This window comes from Bactrocera tryoni, chromosome 2 (assembly GCF_016617805.1).
Source record: "Bactrocera tryoni isolate S06 chromosome 2, CSIRO_BtryS06_freeze2, whole genome shotgun sequence".
Taxonomy (NCBI): domain Eukaryota; kingdom Metazoa; phylum Arthropoda; class Insecta; order Diptera; family Tephritidae; genus Bactrocera; species Bactrocera tryoni.
In genome coordinates, this window is record NC_052500.1 from 57231166 (window position 1) to 57252651 (window position 21486).

At 36.0% G+C, this 21486-nt stretch overlaps 2 pseudogenes; both read left to right on the top strand.

The window, feature by feature from the left end:
- The first annotated feature begins 851 nt into the window (after nt 1-851).
- The window catches only part of LOC120768778, a 173992-nt pseudogene continuing 153357 nt past the window's right edge, over nt 852-21486 (top strand).
- LOC120769854 lies at nt 2188-2389 on the top strand (annotated as a pseudogene).

Here is a 21486-nt window from a genome sequence, read left to right on the forward strand (position 1 = left end):
TGGTAAGTTAATAAATGTTCACCACAGAAAAATGTTACGAACCAACCAATGCCGAATAGTGGGGTCCAGATTATACTCATTCACAGGTTTTTGCAAGGCAATTTGTTTGCGTTTATTTCATGGTTAAATGCTTTACGATGGTTTATTTAGTTATTTGAATCTGGAAGAAGTGTGCAAATTTCCCTTGAGACGATAAATAACAGATAGGGTTAGGATTTTATTCCAATAAAAGTACGGAATAACTAAACATGGCCTCGTTAATACTGCTGCGTAATGGGTCCGGTGCTGTTCCAATTTTATTATTTAAGAGATGTAAAAGCGATACGCGAAGTTGTGAAGTACTCAAATGTATTTATGAACTTAGTTGGTCGTGAATTCGAGACAAAATTTTAAATTCAATGACGTGCTTGTGGAAGGTGCACGTTGCACTGCTAGGTAAACTAAAATTAAACTTTATTTCAAAATATTTACCATGTAATTTTTATTTTTTCTTTATAGAATCGGCAAAGAAGCTGGTGTAGAACGTTTGATTATTTGTCTGCTTTAAACGCTAGTCTCAAACCAATGAGCTTTGTGTTTGAGGGTGGAAGTAACTTTTTGAAGAGCAAACACTCCGGTGAGCACATTTGGATGTTGTACAAGCTATTGTCAATTGCGCTTAGGACCCCGATACTGCTGGTCAGGTTTATCAAGCTGTTGGGTAGGTTTTGAGCAAAATTGAATTTACATACTTTCTAATATGCTAGACACCCACCTTGCAGACCAAAGTGTTACCAGTTGAGCGAATTAATTGACTGGTTTCATCGTGTTATGCGCAAAATGAAAAATGGTGGGGATACCGTTGTTAAGACATGCGTTGCGATCCTACCTTCTTATTGAAAGCCAAGTTCACTGAGCTTATCTGTCCTGGACAACCTATTGGTGAGCTACATATGGAACGTATCGATCGCGAATGTATTACCGATGTCGTTCCCTCCGACATACCGTGGTTGAAAAATTTTGGTGTACAATTGACCTCCATGGAAGAGCAAGTACCATGGGAATTGTGACCATATCGTGCTGCGCAATATTATGATGCCGAATTGGGAGAGTGGGGGGAACCAGCTCCACCAAAACCGATAGAACATCGGGAAGAACTACGCAAATAATAAATAACACTCATCAAATGAAAGTTGGCAGCGTTGGTGACCAAGCAGCGATTTGAAAAGAAACATTTGCATCCACGCGAATTACAATTCGTCTTTACATCTAGTGAATTATGGTCGATTATGAATGGTGTGGAAGTTGATATTTAAACTCAAAAAAACAAATAAATGTAATTTGGCTAATAATGAACCGCTATTAAAAATTAAGGAATTTGAGTAGTATTTTTAGTTGGGCCGAACAAGTATTATCGATTTGAATAATTTCAAACGGAATATATTTCGAACAATAATTTATTTTTTTAAATACTATGCCAGTATTGCTACTGAGCATGGCAAAATAGTGTTGCGTAAGCTAATTTAAACTACTTTTTACTACTATATAGATATTGCAAATTCAAAAAATAATTTCTTTAAGAATCCTTTTTATTAAAAACCTTAGCTTAGAACTAAAAAATAATGTGGCAAATCTGTTAGGATAATCAAACACTCCATTTGGGAACGAGTAGGATTCCTGATCGCCGGCATATTGCTAAATTCTGACATATATACTTTGTGATTACAAAAATTTATACTTAAAATTCAGAAAACATGGCTATTATAATTATCTCTTGATTAACTTACAGTAAAAAATTGTGTTTTACTGTTCCGACGAATTATTATGACATGTAATACCAAATTTTTCCACAATAGTTATCTCTTTTGGTCCACTCATTATCAAAAATAATTTTCAATTTGTCCATGAATAAATTAACTACAACGTTTAAAAATATATAGCATATTTATTTATATCAAGAAGATATAATTAAATCTTTTGATAACAGCATTAAACTTCATTCTATAACAAAAATTGAAAATAGTATTTATACATGTACAAATATAGTACCTACTATAAATTTATAATTTTATATTATAGCATTTTCGCTTTCTGCAACCCGTTTTGACCTCTCGCCACCCTTATTCACCAGAGGTGGCCATGATGTTTTATTGTGAACGTACACTTGAGGGGTAGGTTAAGGACTGTGAATGGCTCTTTTTTCTATGGTGAATGGGACTTTCCTTACTCCTCTATACCATGGTAGTTAGTCTTCGTTTAAATTTTTTGGACATCGACCCGCGATGACGAGGTATATCGTTTTATCTGACAGCGTGAGGTTTATGAACTTCATATTGTGTTGTGGCATATTAGAAATGATGTTTCTTCGAAAATCGCTCGCTTACAACGGATAAAACGACTTCTAAGTGGTTATTTTAATGAATAAGTTCCAAGGTTTTACGCAAAAATAATGCGGTCAATAAGTACAGTACGCTTATGTATGCTGGGAGGATTATTTTTCTTTCGTTTGTCTTTCATTTTTGCGAATTCTCAACTATTTTATGTGAATTTATTTCTTTCGTCTCTCTTTTTTTTTTGTACGAATTCTTTGAATTTCTGAACGCGCACATGCGTATACCTACATTCATATGAGCATGTGCAGATACACAAGATAGGATAGAAAGATGTATGCCTTTTAACATCGTACACTATACTAATCAATATTTTTCGTACTAATAGAAATTAAATTTATCACAGCAATATTATGTATATGTATATATGTATATTAGGTACATTGCTGTGATAAATTTAATTTCTATTAGTAAGAAAAATATTTATTAGTATAGTATTACGATGTTAAAATGCAAAAATTAAAGACTAAGTCCGTCGAGATTCGAACCTGCGTTCACATTGTGACTTTTTATGTGCTTACCACCAACACCACTATTGACACTTTCGTGGCGTTGTCTTAAGTATGGTTTGGTTGTGCATGTAAGAAATATACGATGGTTCAAATAATTTTGTTAAAGTATAGAAATATGCTTTTGTAGAACTAAAGAAAAATAAAAAGAAAATTCATTTTACTTTGGCAAAGTTTTGTGCGCAATACAAATGCAACGCTAATAATGAATACAAGAAATTGACTAAACACTAGATATAAGATATACAAATTATAATATGACAACCCAATTCGACGAGTACAAAAGAGAGATGGTTACGCTGCATATTCCCTTCCGCAACGAAGAGACAGAACTACTTTCCGAGTCAAAATTCCTTCATTTAGACTTTGCTTTATAAAATGTGCATAATGAATTTAAATGTTCTAGTTTTCTTTCATACAAAATGATATGCATTTCTGAATATCACTAAGAAGTATAACTTCTTCCACGTGTAGGGACTCCACGCACCTTTTTTATTATATTTATTGCACAACTTATTATTTATTTATTGCAGTTCAATTATTTTACTTTTATTATACTCTCGCAACAATGTTGCTAAGGAGAGTATTATAGTTTTGTTTACATAACGGTTGTTTGTAAGTCCTAAAACTAAAAGAGTCAGATATAGGGTTATATATACCAAAGTGATCAGGGTGACGAGTAGAGTCGAAATCCGGATGTCTGTCTGTCCGTCCGTCCGTCCGTGCAAGCTGTAACTTGAGTAAAAATTGAGATATCATGATGAAACTTGGTACACGTATTCCTTGGTTCCATAAGAAGTTTAAGTTCGAAGATGGGCAAAATCGGCCAACTACCACGCCCACAAAATGGCGGAAACCGAAAACCTATAAAGTGTCATAACTAAGCCATAAATAAAGATATTAAAGTGAAATTTGGCACAGAGGATCGCATTAGGGAGGGGCATATTTGGACGCAATTTTTTTGGAAAAGTGGGCGTGGCCCCGCCCCTACTAAGTTTTTTGTACATATCTCGGAAACTACTATAGCTATGTCAACCAAACTCTACAAAGTCGTTTTCTTCAGGCATTTCCATATACAGTTCAAAAATGGAAGAAATCGGATAATAACCACGCCCACCTCCCATACAAAGGTTATGTTGAAAATCACTAAAAGTGCGTTAACCGACTAACAAAAAATGTCAGAAACATTAAATTTTACGGAAGAAATTGCAAAGGAAGCTGCACCCAGCTTTTTTTTAAAAATTGAAAATGGGCATGCCTCGCCCACTTATGGACCAAAAACCATATCTCAGGAACTACTTCGCCGATTTCAATAAAATTCGGTATATAATATTTTCTTAACACCCTGATGACATGTACGAAATATGGGTGAAATCGGTTCACAACCACGCCTTCTTCCAATATAAAGCTATTTTGAATTCCATCTGATGCCTTCTTCTGTATAATACGAGTATATACATTAGGAACCAATGATGATAGCGGAATAAAACTTTACAAAAATACGGTATTTGAAAAATATGTAAATGACGTATTATGAAATCTCGATTATCACTTTACCATGCGAGAGTATAAAATGTTCAGTGACACCCGAACTTAGCCCTTCCTTACTTGTTTGTTTTTATTTTTATTTTATTTCATTTATTTTTTATTTTAATTCAATTTGTTCTATTTTGTTATGTTTTATTAATTTTTTCAACTTTCTAATAATAATGTTCTAATTTTTATATGTGATTTTTTTCATTAATTTTATTTTTTTGTAGCATATTTCATTATAGTTTTCCTAATATTAATCAATTTTTTAATTACAAATTAACTTAATACTAATTTATTTAACTTTTCTCACTTCACAAATTATTATTCACTTTTTGATTCCCTTTAGATATTTTTCGATTCCTTTGCAGATTAAAATTTTATTTGTAATATTTCATATTTTGTACAAAAATAACACCAATATTATTTATATTACTTATTTTCTTCACATAAATTAACAATAACAAGCTAACACGCTCAGGTGTATTCGTGCAGTAATATTAAATCCAGCTTTAAATTCCACCACAAACTTATTTCCACCTTCAACTTTGAACAGCGGTAATTCCACCGGCTCCTATATGAATTCTCAGTAACAGTCTTAAATAAGTTAACAAAATAAATATTTTGTTAAACAGTGTACTGTATCATGTATGCTTAAGAATGCTCAGGAATGCAGATAGAAAATTTGGCAAACGCATCACGCCACTTTACCGCTACCCACTAAAAGAACGCCAAACTAAAATTACTACTAGCACGCCACTAACAATATGCATCGCAGCCGACGTCTCGCTCTGCCGGCGCTTAGAATATTAAGTTGGTGATAGCATAAGCTTAGATTTAAGTTTCACTTTTAATTCGGCTGTTCATTAAGTTGGTTGAACATCGCTCCAACAACTTAGAAATTAAAATTAAATACGTATTTTATAATTGTACAGTTGTGACAAAATGTTTAAATTAAAAAATAAAAATAAAACTTAAAAGAATTTAACTTATACATATAGTACACTAACACAATGTTGAGCGCGCGTTAGGTAAAACATTCAGCACCGTTATACAAACACTAACGGCGAAGTCCAAAGTGAAACTAAACTAAATTGCTAACGACACCGACTGATGATACGACCAGATTGAATTGGCGAAGTCATCCTATCGGCCAACCATCGGCTACTAGCAGCAGCGCTGCTTAACGAAACCTCGAAAGTCACAAACGAAGCGTCACTTTGAGCGTACGAAGTATGAACTGTATTTACAACTGTGTAGTTAGATGTGTGCGGGAACAATTCAGTTTCGGCAGCTAACCAACGACGAATGAAATTTATCGGAAAAACGTGTAGCAAATCCGAATTACGAAGTCAACTCTTTGTTAGCTGACAAGTTCTCGCCAAATGACAACCGCTTGTTGGATTCATTTCTTTAGAACAATAATATTTTGGTTAGTTAAGCTGATAATGGCAGTTACAGTGAATGTTATTTTAATATTTTTGCAATCATAAAATATGGATACCATGCAGGGGTTTTTAAGATAGGTGGGTATAAATTTAAATTGACTTTATACAAGTATAAGTAAGACACAAGGTTAATAGTAATAAATAAATGTACGCAGATAAATTTCAAAATGTTTATAGATATTGAGAATTAAGAGCGTGAGGGTGCCATCAATTTTCAGAGAGAGTGAATTAAACTTTAACTGGATTTACATAACAGTAAAGGTTGCGTTAGATTTTTAACACTAGAGAGTTAACTTGAACCGATTTAGTATAAAAGTAAAAGTTACTTTCGGTAATTAGATGTATGGAGAGGAAATTCGAAAGACATTTAAATTTTGGAGGTTTAAACATAAGTTGCAGAGTTTTTGTAGAGGTTTTTACCATTAGCGTGTTAAGCATTAACAGATTTTGTATAAGAGTATAAGAGTTACTGTCGATATATAAATATATAGGAATATTTTCGAAAGATGATATCTGAATATTAATATAAGAGCGACCAGAGAGCGTGTGAAGAGTTTTAACATAAGTGAGTTAAACATAAACCCATTTGTATCAGAGCAAAAGTTACCAACGATATATAAATATATAGGATTTTTTTCAAAAGATGCTCATTTTAAAAAAGAGCGTCCAGAGAGTTTGTAGAGAATTTTAACAGAGGTTAGATAAACATAAGCCAGTTTTGTATAAGAGCAAGGGTTATTTTTAACATATACTCTTTTGGGGAGTAGCTTCGAAAGATGCTAAAATGTTTAATCTTAACGACATGAACGTTAGGAGAGTTGGAATAGGTTTTTAACAGAAGATAGTTTAACTTTAACTGATTTTTTATTGGAATAAACTTTTCTAGCCATAAATAAATGTATAGAGAGTAATTTCGAAATACACCAAATTTCGATGGCTAACAGCATGAGCTTGTAAAGATTAACAGAATCGAACATAAACCTAAACCGATTTTGTATAAGGATAAATGTAGCAGTAAATAAATGTATGAAGAATAATTTCGAAATGTTCTTATTTGCTGTAATTTAAGCATGAAGACGTTTTTGACATCACTGTGTATAAACTTAAGCCAAATTTGTAGAAAAATTACCTCTCTTCTCTGCTCAACATAAATATTTTCCAGCACGTGCAGGGTAAAGTCCTCTCTTGATGAAAAAAGACCAAATAGGCGAGGTAAGCAGTGCTTACGCTAATAAAGAAGAAGAAGTACAGGTTTTTCTCAATCGAAACAGCTACTGACTACGTTCAGAAAATACATTCTTCTACACTTCAGAAATTTTATCTTCAGCGTCCAGTATTTATATACGTATTTCGGCTCCTTTGCTAATTTTCGTATACAATATTTATAATTTTTAAGAAAATTTGAATTGAATAATCTTTATTATCAGCTTCGTAAAGCAACCTAAGGATCACTTATAATTCCCAAACAAATTATGGCGGAACTACAATTTGTGTCCATAGAAAGTTCCTTACAATTTAGTCACTCTTTTCAAGCCTACCAAATAACAAGTTAATATGTAGCTCACTGTTAATGATTAGTTCGAAGTGGTACATGGAACTCTGGTACATTGCTACAGTTATGCTCCAGATATTATGATAAGTCCATTAATGCTGGTATAATAGATTCTAACTGGATTGTTTAATTGGATAAATCCAGTTAAGAATGAAGACCATCGCATTTTCCATTAATTAAGCTTCTAAACATGTACAAATATATAGTGTGACAACGCAATGCCCGTTCTGTAAAGATTCTGCTGACTTTATGTACGGGAAATCTATTCATTAAAGTATCTCTGTTAAAGTAAAGTAGCTTAATGTAGGTCAGTTTTGTTTACAACCGCTATGAGAGTGAGACTAACAAAATTCGCCGCAAATAAAGTGAGCTGTGTACTACGATATTCGAATTCAGCTCAAAATGAATATTTCTCTCACTGTATTACTCAACTTAGTACTTTTATGAGAGAAAATGATTAACTGGGTGAAAAAATGAAACTTTAGAAAAGAAAATAAACATATATGTCGAGCAATATTTGAGTTTTATTATGAGTTTGAGAAAGCAGTGATATGTACTAGAAGGCAATTAGCTGTAACAAGTAAGCAAGAACTATGTTTATGTGTAATCGAACATTTTATACTCTTACAACTCGCAAGAATCAAAAACTGTAGAAATATAGTACTTCAGGAGCTATACTAAAAAATGTTTACGAAAGAATTCAACATTCAATATTCGAAGAAATTGTCGTACCAGATTTAGAATATTGGTGACTTATGTATGTATGTATATTAAAGGCCATTAACATAGATAATAACATAATTTTACATATACAGTTCGCATTAGCCAAAATTACAGAAAACATATCATGCGTGATATTAAATCGATCGAAGAAGCTAAATTTAATATTTAGCTGCGATCAAATTAATAAAAGTGCGGCTTATAGTTTAATATTTATTATTTCTCATGCTGCCTTATTTGTTCACCTTAAATATCCTTAAAATACTGTTATTTAGAAACAGTCCAAAAAAAATCACTATAACTATATAACTTAGCACTTGCTATTGACATTTCGTATATTTTCATAAGTGTAAACTATTAAGCAGTCAAAATAATAGAAGATGGATTAAACTATCAACATACAAAATTAAGATATTTATTTATTTGCATAAACAATTTCCAGAAAAGTAAGTATTTAGTTTTTTGATGTATTTTTTTTTATCATTTTGTAAAAATCTGATTAAAATTTTGTCAGCAATGAGACGAGGCAAGCACTACATGGCTTATCAGCGCGATCTTATAAAAAAAAAACTTCAAAACGGACAAAACGTATAAAGAAGTTCAAAATTTATTGGGTTGTTTATCAAAGATTATTCAAAATGTCTTAAAAGAAAAACCGAATCCTGAAAAGCGTGGCCATCATTTGGGAATAACTGACAGAGACGCTAAGCGCCTAGTTATATTATCGAAGCAGAATCCATTTGCACCTGCAATAAAAATTAACAAAGAACTATGTATGGAAACACGTATGGACAAAATTCGTGACGTTTGTGATATTGTGATTTACTAGCTCATAGGCCAAGAAAAGTACCATTGTGTGGCCATGTGGCTTAACGGCTCAAGGTTGCAAATCACCATTTCGAATCCTTTTTATGGAAAGGTGAACCCATAATCGTGCTATACGATGAAAGGGAATCTCGTCAATAGGAAAGACGACCAACTAACTCGGAATATAATCAAAAATACACCATCAAAATTGTTAAACATGGTTGGTCCAGTTGGAGGATGGAGTTATGTGTAGAAGTTCACGCAAGTGAGGAAAGTTCTCTGATCGCCATTCACTTGGGAGTGGCCAGAAACGATTCTTTTACACATGGCTCAAGCAGCTCACTACTTCCGGTCTTTGACCAAGTATCCTCTGGGTAGCCTAAGAACATCCGTTCGAAGGCGAGCTAATGCGAGAAGGCGAAACATCCCCTACATAGGGTTGTGCGCTGGGTTTGGGACCCGCCACGTAAAAAACAATACCAATTAAAAAGTTGAAACAGCCTCGGATGAGAGACCACCCTTTTGATGACGACCATGGCAAACGAAATAAGATTTGAGGGCATGCACCTGGAATGTCCGGACCCTTAATTGGGAAGGTGCCGCTGCCGAGCTGGTTGATGTCCTCGCGAAACTAAAGGCTGACATCACCGCCATCCAAGAAATGCGATGGACGGGACAAGGACAGAGACAGTGGCCATTTAAAGGAGCGCAAGTTTGGTGTTGGATTCGTGGTGGGAGAGAGACTCCGTCGCCGAGTACTATCATTCACTCCGGTGAATGAACGTCTAGCCACAATCCGCATCAAAGCGAGGTTCGCTGATTTGCGCCCACGCTCCGACGGAAGAAAAGGAAGATGTGACCAAAGATGACTTCTATGAGCGCTTGGAGCGCGCTTATGAGAGCTGCCCCCGCCACGATGTCAAAATCGTGCTTAGCGACTTTAACGCCAGGGTGGGCAAAGAAGTTATCTTTGGCACTACGGTCGGTAAATTCATATTCAAATATGGTTATCGGTAGTACTAGATACCAGCACAAGAAGATACATCAACCTACCTGGCTGTCTCCGGATCGAAAAGCCACCAACCAGATCGATCATGTTGTGATAGACGGAAGACACGTCTCCAGTGTTCTAGACGTGCGTACGCTCCGAGGTCCTAACATCGACTCGGACCACTATCTTGTTGCAGCCAAGATTCGCACCCGCCTCTGTGCAGCAAAAACCGCACGACAACAAACACAAGGAAGGTTCGACGTCGAGAAGCTGCAATCACAACAGACAGCCGAACGATTTTCTACTCGGCTTGCACTCCTGCTCTCTGAGAGCACTCGTCAACAACTCGGTATAAGAAAACTGTGGGACAGCATTTCAAATTCCTTACGTACAGCTGCAACCGAAGCCATTGGTTTTCGGAAAGTGCAAAAGAACAGCTGGTACGACGAGGAGTGCCGTGTCGCAGAGGAGAGAAAACAGGCTGCCTACCTCGCCACGTTATGATCGACCACTACACGTGCGGGATGGGATAGATACCGAGAGTTGAAGAGGGAAGCGAGACGCATTTGTAGACAGAAAAAGAAAGACGCTGAAATGTGTGAGTACGAAGAGCTTGATAAGCTGGCCGACAGGGGTAATGCTCGAAAATTCTACGAAAAAATGCGGCGGCTTACAGAAGGTTTCAAAACCGGAGCGCACTCTTGTAGAACCCCCAAAGGTGATCTAGTGACCGATGCCCAAAGCATACTTAAATTATGAAGGAAACACTTCTCCAGCCTGCTGAATGGCACTGAACGCACAACGCCAGGAGAAGGCGAACCCGATTCCCCAATCGATGACGATGGAGCAGACGTTCCATTGCCCGACCAGGAAGAAGTTCGAATAGCAGTCGCCCGCCTAAAGAACAACAAAGCGGCAGGGCCCGACGGATTGCCGGCCGAGCTATTCAAACACGGCGGCGAAGAACTGATAAGGAGCATGCATCAGCTTCTTTGTAATATATGGTCGGACGAAAGCATGCCCAACGATTGGAATTTAAGTGTGCTATGCCCAATCCCTAAAAAAGGAGACCCCACAATCTGCGCCAACTACCGTGGGATCAGCCTCCTCAACATTGCATATAAGGTTCTATCGAGCGTATTGTGTGAAAGATTAAAGCCCACCTTCAACAAACTGATTGGACCTTATCAGTGTGGCTTCAGACCTGGAAAATCAACAACCGACCAGATATTCACCATACGCCACATCTTGGAAAAGACCCGTGAAAGAAGAATCGACACACACCACCTCTTCGTCGATTTCAAAGCTGCTTTCGACAGCACGAAAAGGAGCTGCCTTTATGCCGCGATGTCTGAATTTGGTATCCCCGCAAAACTAATACGGCTGTGTAAACTGACGTTGAGTAACACCAAAAGCTCCGTCAGGATCGGGAAGTACCTCCCCGAGCCTTTCGATACCAAACGAAGTTTCAGACAAGGTGGTATCGTGCGACTTCTTCAACCTGCTTCTGGAGAAAATAGTTCGAGCTGCAGAACTAAATAGAGAAGGTACCATCTTCTATAAGAGTGTACAGCTGATATTGATATCATCGGCCTCAACACCCGCGCCGTTAGTTCTGCTTTCTCCAGGCTGGACAAGGAAGCACAGAAAATGGGTCTGGCAGTGAACGAACGGGGCAAAACGAAATATCTCCTGTCATCAAACAAACAGTCGTCGCACTTACTCGCGAGCTTGGCTCTCACGTCACTGTTGACTGTCATAACTTTGAAGTTGTAGATAATTTCGTCTATTTAGGAACCAGCATTAACACCACCAACAATGTCAGCCTGGAAATCCAACGCAGGATTGCTCTTGCCAACAGGTGCTACTTCGGACTGAGTAGGAAATTGAAAAGTAAAGTCCTCTCTCGACGAACAAAAGCCAAACTCTATAAGTCGCTCCGCCACTCCCGTCCTGCTATATGGTGCAGAGGAGCTTGGGCGATGACAGCAACCGATGAGTCGACGTTACGAGTTTTCGAGAGAAAAATTCTGCGAAAGATTTATAGTCCTTTGCGCATTGGCCACGGCTAATATCGCATTCGATGGAACGATGAGCTGTACGAGATATACGACGACATTGACATAGTTCAGCGAATTAAAAGACAGCGGCTACGCTGGCTAGGTCATGTTGTCCGGATGGACGAAAACACTCCAGCTCTGAAAGTATTCGGCGCAGTACCCGCCGGGGGAAGCAGAGGAAGAGGAAGACCTCCACTCCGTTGGAAGGACCAAGTGGAGAAGGACCTGGCTTCGCTTGGAATATCCAATTGGCGCCACGTAGCGAAAAGAAGAAACGACTGGCGCGCTGTTGTTAACTCGGCTATAATCGCGTAAGCGGTGTCTACGCCAATTAAGAAGAAGAATGTTGGTCCAGTATTATTAGTCTCAAGACCTCAACCCTATAGAAAATTTGTGGTGCAAGGTAAAGGAGACAGTTGCTGATGCTTATCCATCTAATAATAGTCAACTTTGGGAAATTGTTGAGCGAGCATGGAAATCAATAGCAGACGAACGATGTGAAATCGTATGTGCATCTGGAATATACGCCCACATAATAAACTGCTAATTTTCAAAATCGTTGATATTTGGTGATCGTTTGACCCTATATCTGTCTCACTTAGTTTTAAATGATACATACATACAAAACAAAACTGCTATACTCTATAGCAACATATTGATTGAGTATAAAATTTTAAGATAATAAAACAGCTACAAATATGATTAAAATAACTTTACAATTAATAGTGTTGTGAAGAAGTGTACTCAAAAGAAAAGTTAAAACGGATCGAGTTAGGATGTCCAAACATGAAAACGACTTTTCCAAAGAATATATATGTATTCTGACTGATTTCTTTCAGCACTTTAAATCTATTTATGTACAAATGCGTATATTGTCCACTTTCTTTCAATTTACCATGTTATTATTTTCTGCATTAAAAGCCTCTTTTTGGAGTATTAAGACATAGTACACTCATATAGATACCTATAAATATCACTCATCACTTAAAAGTGACAGATAAAACATTTGCGCTGCAGTGCAATTGAATGTTTATGGGTTTCGCAGTTAAATTGCAAAAAAAGTTGGCAGAAGTTTCTTTGCGTCTCCGCGGTTTGGCTATAAATTATTTAAATGCAGTTCATTAACTCATTTTATGACAAAAGCCACAAATTATTTTCTCAGTGTGGTGGATTTGTTTTTGCAACAAACTGACCAAAGGTAATTGGGCTCTTTGATGTTCGTATCATTAAAGTTCTACTTGTGACTGTCAAGAGACCATTAGATTGAGATGAATTAAAGACTTTAGTCTTACCAGTTTCTGATTTGAGTTCGCTTCATCAACGTAGAAGTTTTCAAGAAATAATTTTACTATTACTTTTAGTGCATTCTATTGGAGCGTATATGCCCCTTAAGCTCTTCATCCTAGTCACCCAGTTACTGGAAATCAATGCTTTATGCGAAAAGCTAAACACCATACGTACGGTCTTCTAGAAGTTTGTGGTAGTTTTTGGTAGATATTTCACCAACTAGCCTGGAGTGTTGATATATTCTTTCCAAAAAATTGGCACTTCATAAGAGAAGTTTAACGATTAACCATTTTAAGCCGCAGAAGATTGTACTTAAAATTAAATATTTTTGCATAATTTTACAATTATCTATAATTGTTGAAATTTTGACAAAGGGATTCTGGCATTCCAGTTTCCGCGGTTTTTCTCACTTGAACACTACGTAAAATTTAAAATATGTTGAAATACCCCCCCAAGGTATACTACTTGTATATCTTCCTTGAACATGCTTCTAAGTCGCGTTATTTCAAGATTTCGAAAAAAGGCGTTTACGCAAAAAGATTAAAATAGCTGTTTTATTGTAAAATCATGGGAACAACATAAATAAATAAAGGTAAGATAGTTATTAACAAAAAAATAAGTCCGTGGAGAAGTGTTTAGTTTGTTTCCAATAATTTTGTAAAAGTGTTGTTGCCTATAGGCAACATCCTTTAACTAACGAACCAGGACACTAAGGACTTTGAAATTTTTATCACTTCATACTTGAGTCAAGACCAACATATATCTGTCCTAAAAAATGTTTTAGCTCCGTGCAAACGGGCGTGAGAGCCATGAGAGGGTTAATACAAACTGAAAATTGAAACAAGCGATAATTTGTGTACTCCTCTGACTCTACTGATTTATCGTCTGAATACATTGCGATGAAATATCTGCTGAAATAAAATGTGACAACTTGTGCATTTCTATAAAATTTTATTAAAAAACGATCTTAATTTCACAAACAAAATGGATTACTACTTGCATATTGCGCCATATTGTTCGCAGCAAAAATGTTCTTACATAATAATTTTTTCACTTTTTGCAAATTGTTTACTTAAGCCCAATACTTTGCAGCACGTAACAAAAAACGGAATTTGTGTTTTCTTTTGCTGACAATTTTCTGCTCATTTGGAATGCTCAATAAAATACATGTAAGGTAGGGAGCTTGTAGCAAAATTATGGTCATACTCACTTATTTAAGACACCAAGTCATTGGCGCATACTTACTTTACTCATAGACGCTCTTACAGACACACAGGGATATGTATATATGTATGTGCGTAAGTACGCATACATTTGTAATACAAACGCAGTTTTTATGAACAAATACACTTTTCGAAGATTCCTTTCGTACGTGCGCTCATTGTTAACGCAGTTGACCTTTTTTTTTACTACACACACCGCTTTTCGAACGATTTACATGTAATAGTCCGTTATGTGCTCAATTTTAAATGTATGTATGTTTGCAAATATAACTACGTATTGTGTGTAGGTTTTAACTTAGTACAATCAACTCTGAACTTTTAAGCGAATTTTTTAAATTGGTCTATAATTACTAGATGTCTGATGTGCTTTACTTACTTTGTAAAATTGATTACAAGGTTACGAATGCGGTAGTTGCGGACGATATTGGTTGAAAATTTTGTTCGTTTTCAGCTCATATTTGCCACGATATTCGGACGATAGATTTAAGATTCATCGCCAATAATAACACGTCTCGTGACATCCTGGTAGCCGGAAAGCGTTTTCCACGGACGTTAACGCGAAGCTGTTTTTCGAAAAAATTTAGTGTTTTTGGAAGCAAGCGTGCTATCACTTTATAAGGCCAAAATGATCTTTCAAAATGGTTTGCACTGATCCTTTCATTATTGCAACGATGCCAGTAAGATCTCTGACTGTTAGTCGTCGATTCTCAAGCACCAATTCTTTTAATTTTTTATTGTGTTGATCAGCAGTTGATGTTTGTCCCGAACGCCTTGAATAATTTGTACCAATCAAAAACGTTTGCTCGCGACAAACAGTTTTCAAAGAAGACCACCACCAACATTCTAAACGTTTCGGCACATGAAATTTGATTCCGCACACAAAATTTAATGGAACTTCTTTTTGAAAAATTTCACTCATCGTACAAATCGCCGAATGTACTTCATGTACTTCAAAAAGACAAGCGTATACTAAACAGTAATGATCATTTTGATGTAGCATTTAGCAAAGGTGCCACTGAAAGTCGTACCAACCTATGAAAAAAATATTTCGACGAATGGGTTTTCACGCAAAACTTAAATTAAAAAGTTTTTATATTTTTCACCCTTTAAACCATGTAAAACCAAATTTTCTAAAAACGGTATTTGAAATTCAATAAAATTGGGAGCAAATTTCCTTTGCCATTTGAACCAAATGTATTAATCATATTATATACTCGTTTTATTATTGCTTATAGAAATATTCTACAGTAAAATTTACTATTTACAAATTAGTTTATTCCTTTGCTATTCCTCAACAGATAAACCCTTGTAGAATTCATTCGGCATTCAGGCTAAATTATTTTAAAGTTTTGTGAATTTTAAGTTGCCGGACCAATACTGTATATTTCAAGCCGCGGAGCATTGCCTCTAATGCACTTGCAAACAATTCCAGAGTCAACATCTACGTAGACAGCAAGCAGAAATCAAGGTAGTAACCTCGTATCGAATATCGGCTAAAAGTGTCTTGGTAGCAGAGCAGCAATAAAAAGTGTTGTCAGAAGCAAAAAAATTCACTTATACTGGGCGTCAGGTCTCAAAGGCATCGCCGCCAATGAAATAGTGGACGAGATTGCAAAGAATGTTGTACGGCTAACACCAGAAAACCTGATCAACATTGGGAAATTGTCTATGACGATCTAACTGGGTGCAAAACTACAAAAGCCATGTGCTAAACGTAGATCGGAAGTATGCAAAATTTCTATTGGCACTCTATAGAAGGCAATGTAGGAACATGATGGAAAAACTAACCGGTCACTGTCTGGTGGCGACAACTGCGAGCGTATGGCTGATACATCGAGAAGACGGCAGGAAATTTCTAGTGCAAGGCACCAAGGAAATAATGGAGCATCTCTTGTGCACTTATCCCGCATTGGCAAGACTACTCTGTAAGTATCTGGGGTCTCCACGGTATGATACACTGGAAGAGGTATTGAAAGTGTGGCTAAAGAGTCTGTTGCGTCAAGCGCAGGTATTCCAAAGGATGACTACTCCTCATAGACCTAGTAACTGAACTCCATCTGGCATCGCAAAGGACCAAAACTGGTTTTTGAGTGTCTTATTGTCTTACTAGATTAAAATAACCTAACGTAAGAGTTTATATTCAAATCAAATTGTAACCAATAAATCTTTATTCATTCAGTATCTTATTTTGGGCTTAAAATATATTATAAATCATTAATTTAATTGTGTTATTATTATTTTATTTTCCTTATTTAAAAAAAAATGTTAAAATCATCAACGCTTATACATCACTGTAATGATTAGTTTCAATAATCAAAGATTAAACGACAACAGGAAGACATTTATGAAATGTCAAAAACTCACAACATATTGGGCACAGCGGCCATCCTACCAAGTAGAATATAACATCTGCAGTTGTATTTGTTGCTACTGTTGTTATTGTGGTTGTTGTATAGATGTGGTGATAAACCATGACAGTTTTGCCGTCTGCTACTGCACTACGCTGTCGTAGCATAACTCTACTTGACGAATTGTGTGACAGCTAAGGAAGTTAAGCACAGTGGTGCACGAAGTCATTCCAGTGGGAGAGAGTAAAAACAAGAGGCAAAGAAGAAGAAGTTATGAGAATGAATGAAATCGTGAATTTTAAAATTCCTGTGACGTGTAGAAAATATTGATGGATAAGAGTATTACAGAAGAAAGATAAGCGTGAATACAATTTCAACGCTTGGCAATGCTAATGACCAGAGCAATGGGTCAGGGTAGGATGGTATGGGTAGGAAATTTGGTAAACAAGTAACAGCGCTCAGGAAGAAACTTTAAAGCAAAGCAAATTGAAAGAAAGTACGGGGTGAACCAAAATTTAAGAAAAAATTCATACACCATCAAATAGCAAAACTGTCATGGGAATAATTACGCAACCCTGCTGTATTGGTAAAGAAATTATCATCGAGTGTGAACAATTTTTTCACTCGTTAAAACATGAACTCAACACAAAATTTATACACATAAAATGTCCATATGTATGTAGAGAAACACAATTTTGAGTTTGTATTTTAGTTGTGTGACAAATTTGCTGTACCATAACTACGACCGTTAATGCAAATTCAACGACAACATTAAGCATTTCATTGCAGTGCCTCTGGCGGTTTCAAGATGCTTTGTGCATTAATTTTTTTCTGAAAACGGCATGTGAAAAATTGCACACATCGCCATGTCAACAGAGCGAAAGCTTACGCGCTAGCACCCAGTAATACACTTTAACTCGCTTTTCTACTTTTTTTTCTGTAAGGTAAACAGGAATTTCCCCTATTTTCTCGTACTTTATAAAATACTACTTAACAGCATCAACATAAACACTAGGAGCCATGAAGTTGACATTTTCAAATAACAAGTAGTCAACATATCCAACAACACTCTTCACAATATCTGGTTCCAAAAGACGAGGCTGTGCGCTGCACAGCACTTGCAACATCCCAACTATTACGAGAAAAGGAAATTCGCTTATATCAAGAAATTATGGCATTGAATGGCATGCAAAAGTTGTGATTTAACACAATTAGATGTCTTTAGCAAATATGTTCCATTAAAAGAAGTCGTGGAGGCTATTTGAATGATTTATTCAGAACTTCATTGTAACGATTGCACTCCACATTAAGTAAAAAACATTCGAATTTTCTTAATAATTAGTTTATAATATTTTTTTTTTAAATTAAATCAAAATCGAATCAGTCTTATTGGAAGATCCTGTAAAAACGTATTTTATATGAGCTAGATAACATAACATCTCCCAATAAGACAGATTAGACCGTTTGGTTCAAAAATATTCGAGCCAGCAGCGGCGATTACTATAATGATATATAACTTGAAATCATTTTGAAAACATAATGGCATTCAGATATCTTTATTAAAAAGAGCATTTATGGGCCATAATATCGAACTATACACAGGTGTGCAGCTGTGACTACCTGCAAAAGGATGGCTTTTATTTTACTTTTGCCCATTATTCCCTACATTCTTATAAAAACTATGGTTTTGAGATAAACCAACAGCACTGTTCTAAAACATATTGTGTAATATAAACTGACCTACCGTGTTTTGATTATTGAAGACAAATATTGAAAACAGAGAAAGCTACTTATTTTAGAATAAATATATTTTCCATAGCAAAAAACGTATTGCTTGAAATATAATTAATATTACATAAACATATACATATTAAGTATGGTATGGTTTTATATGCTCAACAATAATTTCTTTATACAATACACGTTTCATTCAACCATATCATTCGGTCTTTCAAGCATTCGTCTAGATATCTGTCTATCTGTTTCAAGAGTCATTTTTATGATTGAAAATTCATATTTGTATAAGAAGGTAACGAATATATGTAGTTCGCCACTTTGAGCCCATAGACTTTAAAGCGGTTCACTGCAACAGTAAACTGCAGCTAACATTTTTCTTATATCTAGCTTATATTTTTCTCCTTCATGTTGCAACATTTACTACTCCGGTTCTTTTTTAATGAAAAAACGGTACAATAACTCTCCTGAACTGTTTTTGTCATTAAAATTCTGTTACTTGCTTTGTCGCCCTTTGGCTACAATCACATGTGGTAGCTCTTCTCACTTTGTGCCACAAATAGTCGATTGCATGCGGCTTATATCATGTATACATGCATACATACCATACATCTATCCAAGTGCGGAGAGTTTTGACCCATAAAAATATGGGTGTCTGTCTCACAAATTCTTTGCTTCTGTCTATTTTTTCTCATATGACAATTTGTTTCTTTGCATTGAAGTCGCTATTGAACTTGAACAATGTTTTGACTTTTATTTGTTTTTTTCCAGTTGCTTTAGAAAACCAATATTTTTAGAAGCAGTAGTATAGCAACTCAACGTGTCTTCCAAGTAGATTTTTTATTTTTAACGATAACCAACTGGATTTGATAAAGTAGCAAGTCAATTTAAAAGTCCATGGCCTACCATAATAAAACTCATTCGTTGTTTTTATTCAACATAGTTCGTTTCAAGAATGATACACTGACTAAAGCTTCGTAGCTTTGCTTTCAAATCTCAATTTGGGCAATCACCTCTTTTTTCGACGAAATTTCATTTACGGTACATTTTCTTGGTTAAACAGCACTTTCTTTTTATTAAAATACAGCCGTTTTGGCGATCTCGTTTGTCAAATTTTTCAATATGCAATAATCGCTGTTAAGAATCCATCCTTTTTCAAGGTAGTAAAAATTATTCTATTCGCATCTCAAAATAAAGACGACGTAACCTTGCCAGCCGTTGTGAACGAAATTACTTAGAGTTTTTCTTAGTTTAATAAAGTTAATTAAACATATTTTTTCGTCTAACCGCTTTCATTAAAACAATATCGTTTATGAAAACCTAACTACTTCTTCTTCTTCTTAATTGGCGTAGACACCGCTTACGCGATTATAGCCGAGTTAACAACAGCGCGCCAGTCGTTTCTTCTTTTCGCTACGTGGTGCCAATTGGATATTCCAAGCGTAGCTGGGTCCTTCTCCACCTGGTCCTTCCAACGGAGTGGAGGTCTTCCTCTGCTTCCCCCGGCGAGTACAGCGTCGAATACTTTCAGATCTGGAGTGTTTCTGTCCATTCGGACAACATGACCTAGCCAGCGTAGCCGCGCTGTCTTTTAATTCGCTGAACTATGTCAATGTCTTCATGTATCTCGTATAGCTCATCGTTCCATCGAATGCGATATTCGCCGTGGCCAACGCGCAAAGGACCATAAATCTTTCGCAGAACTTTTCTCTCGAAAACTGCACCATATAGCAGGACGGGAATTATGAGTGACTTATAGAGTTTGGTTTTTGTTTGTCGAGAGGGGACTTTGCTTCTTAATTGCCTACTCAGTCCGAAGTAGCACCTGTTGGCAAGAGTTATCCTGCGTTGGATTTCTAGGCTGACATTGTTGGTGGTGTTTACGCAGGTTCCAAGATAGACGAAATTATCTACGACTTCAAAGTAATGACTGTCAACAGTAACGTGAGAGCCAAGTCGCGAGTGCGACGACTGTTTGTTTGATGACAGGAGATATTTCGTCTTGCCCTCGTTCACTGCCAGACCCATTTGTTTTGCTTCCTTGTCCAGTCTGGAGAAAGCAGAATTAACGGCGCGGGTGTTAAGGCCGATGATATCAATATCATCGGCATACGCCAGCAGCTGTACACTCTTATAAAAGATGGTACCTTCTCTATTAAGTTCTGCAGCTCGAACTATTTACCGTAAGATAAAATATAGATACCGCCTCAAATACTCGTATTACATTTTTGGCAAATCAATAACATTAAAATTCGTCTCGATTCGTTAAAATTATTTTTCCCACTTGGTTAAAAGATAATCAAATGTTCACACAATAAAACAAAGGCCGAAAAATCCAGCTGAAATGTCGAACTCATATGTTACGTTCGTGTAGGAGACAATAAGACAGGTTCACGAATGTGCGTGCAATCTAAGAAGATTTATGAGTCGCCATATGGGCTAAATCGACAACACATAAATAAAATATAAAGACAGGTCTCTTGATACAGAAAAATAAAACACGAGGTAAGAAAACAAATTATAATTAATTTCTCTTTCAAAATATTCCCTACTATTTTTATGTTTTGTGGTAATCATTGGGCACACATGCAATGTGTGCACAAACTAATACTCGCTCTGAACACACTGTAAGGGTGTGTGAATGTATAGTAGGGTGGGTTAAGATAATGAATATTTGTTCCGCTTAGTTAACTTAAAAACAGATTCTTGGACAACTCTTAGAAAGTCTCTCCAAGCAGGAGTTCTTAATGCAACTGAAAGGATCTACCCCTAATAGCTTTCTAGTCTTGTTTTACAAAAATTCAAATCTATTTCAACCACTTGAAAAAAAATCACATTTCCAATGTTCACGGTTAAAGTTTGATTATTGTCAAACAAGTTTTTTTTAGGAATTTTATAACACTATGAA